Source organism: Corylus avellana, chromosome ca6 (genome assembly GCF_901000735.1).
Source record: "Corylus avellana chromosome ca6, CavTom2PMs-1.0".
Classification (NCBI taxonomy): Eukaryota; Viridiplantae; Streptophyta; class Magnoliopsida; order Fagales; family Betulaceae; genus Corylus; species Corylus avellana.
The window spans coordinates 10,793,556-10,796,731 of NC_081546.1; positions in this window are offsets into that span (position 1 = coordinate 10,793,556).

Consider the following 3,176-nt stretch of genomic DNA (forward strand, 5'->3'; position numbering starts at 1 on the left):
TTTTTTATTTGAATAATAATAAAAAGTGATTAATGTGATGTAAAAATAAGAATGTTGGGATTGATTTTAAAATAAATTTTTTGAATTTTTGGGTCCCATCCCGCCCTTTCCCAAACACAGCCATTGAGTTGTTCTTGTTTTAGATAAGACCATCTTTTCTATTTCAACTAATATTGTTTAACAATTTTATTCTTCTACTTGTTATAATTTTAAACAACAAATATGAAAAAAAAAAAACCCGAATGATTTCGAACACCCACCCACCTGCTCATTAGAACAATAAACTACGTAAAAATTTTCTCACATATTTTTTACATGAATTATTAACAATTAGAACAAAATTGGTGAAAATCTGAAATAGTTATTACAAGAGACATACATGGATGTGATTCTTATCCGGAGGACCACTATCAAATCAGCAATTGGCTTTTGCGTGATGGCTTGCAATGCATGCGTACGAATGGCGGAAAATACATTGATTTGATTGTACCTTTCTAACGTGCTTTTGACTTTGTTTTTCTATAAATAAATAAATAATATTGGATGAGCTTTGTCGAAACCCCACATCATTTTTACATATCATAAATAATATATAAAATATGTGCTTCCCACAATTTCATTTTATTTAATAATTAGACGTAAAACATGAAATACAAATAAAAATAATACACCAAATAACTGCGTTCCCATTGCCCTCAACCTTGCACTACATTTTGAACAAGTTGAGGAATTGTTTTGAATTGCATGTGTCTCCTTAATTAGACGCCATGTAAAATGGATAGATTCTTGAGAATATCCACTTTGACTTGTAGGAAGAGAATGTAAATTGCAATCCTCGGATACAAGGTTTCGAGGTCCATTTCATGGCAGCTGGGAATCATCCTCTGAAGCTGCCTGAGCTTCCTTTGAATCGAAGTTTCCATGGCCTTTCTGTTTTCGGCCAAAGGAAGCCTTAGCCTTTTCTTCCTTGCCCCCATACGCCTGGCCCTTCTTCTCCACTGCAAATAACACCTCATTGGGAGATAGAGAGAGAAAGAGATGGATTGATAAGGGGGAGAGGTGAATGTTTATATAGGCACAAGAGATAGGAGGGTACCCTATCTCTGTCACACACAAATTTTTCACACTCAGCAAATTTTTCACACTTTCTCCGTGAGAGAGAGAGAGAGAGAGAGAGGGAGATGGGTTGATAAGGGGAGAGGTGAATGTTTATATAGGCACAAGAGATCGGGTACCCTATCTTTGTCACAGGCAAATTTTTCACACTTTCTCCATGTGTGTGTGTGAGAGAGAAGTTCATAATAATTGGTTGGGTGATTCCTACCGAAAGGCTAAAAGATTTTGTACTGCCTGCTTCTCTAAGCCCTACTCAACTCTAAAAAATGGTTGGAAAATAATTTTTGGCATTTAGCTTATATAAAAAAATCATCGATTATGAAGAGTTGCGAGAAAGATATATTAGGAGTGTTTGTTAAACACTCTCTCATTTCATAAAGTCATATTGAAAAATGAAAAAAAAAAATTGTTTTGTAGTAATTTTTTTATTTGAATAGTTGTAAAAAGTGAATTATGTAATATAAAAAGTGAAAATGTTTTAATGTCGATTTTTTTTTTTTTTGGAAAATGAATGGAATAGTATTGAGGGGAGGTCGTTAACAAACAACCCCAACATGAAAACAAAAGGCCTTTAATCAATAGTGAGATTGATAGCGGCTAGGAATCTTACTCAGTTTGGTACTGTGGAACCGATTGCGGGAGAGGTTAATTATGGCAACTTGTTACGCAGTCAGCCTGTGCTAAGACATAGGAGGGCATGCCATCTACTTCGAGGGAGATGCACTCCCAGTGATGAATGCAATGAATTCGGCAGAGCCAAATTGGAGTCGCTTTGGGCACCTTGTAGCCGACTTGCGGATGGTACTGCAATCTTTTCCCCAGTGGCGGTGCTGTGATCATGTGACTAGAGCTGTAAATAATGCAGCTCACAAATTGGCTAAGGCATCCACCAAGTCCCTGATCATACATGGAGGGAAGCAATTCTTGATAGAACAAATTGCTCTATCTCTTGATTGATTAATACAAGTTATAACTTTTTTCTTCCAAAAAAAAGGAAAAAAGGAGATTGATATTCAGTGCAATTGCTTCTTATATTGTTTGCAATTTGGGTAGACAATTATGAGAGGGTTCTTTGAATACTAAGAACAACTTCCCCTAGATTTATCTTAAATTTAGGAAACTAAATTATATTTTATTTTTATATTCAAATAAACTCCATAATAACTTTCCTTATCATTTGTATATACTATTTAAATATTCTTTAAATTAAATAGTACCAAAAGGAGAGAAAAAAAATCATTTAAATATTTTTTCAAATAAATATTAGAGGAAAGAGAGAAGAAATAAAAAGCCTTTCTATATTAATTACCCTACTTGGAGTCTAGGAGAACACTAGCGGTGAAGTATAGCATATACAAACGAGAAATGTAAGCCATTTCAAAAAAATATTTTACACTGCAATAAACGAGGCCAAAAATGCTTTGGATACATGCATGAATTATTATCCAAATCTTCTCCCCCAATCTTTCCAAATTAATAGACCGATCGAATTTTGTCTTCAACATAAATTGATATATAAGTTAAGATCCTGATAATCTTCAAGTTCAAAGTATAGGTGTGGGACAGATTGACTAGTGGTCTTAACATGATGTCAGTTTCCCCGTGTGACTAATTATCGTGATTGGAGGAGCTCCTTTAAAGGAAAAGGATGGGGGCCTAACCCTTTTAATGTAGCCATACACGAAATCGGAATTTTCTTTTCAAATTCTAAAATCGCTAATTATATTATTCTAAGCAATTAACAGTTTTTTTTTTTAATTTTTTTGTCTTCAAAAGTGGTTATGCAATTAGCGATTAGAGGCAAGTTAATTGTGAAAATGGCCGGTAGTCAATTTATAAGTATGAGTGAAAGTCTTGAGCTAACTTTTGGGTTAAGGGAAGTCTAAGACCACCAAACATCAGTATCAGAGCCTAAGTTCAACTAACATGTCTCGGCTCAATAGTCTACGAGAGAAATGAGTTATTTCTGCTCCGACCTAAGACTCGAGTATGAGAGAGAGATTGTTGAAATTATTCCACATCGGTTGTAGAAGGAGCTGGTTCTTGGTTTATAAGTGTAA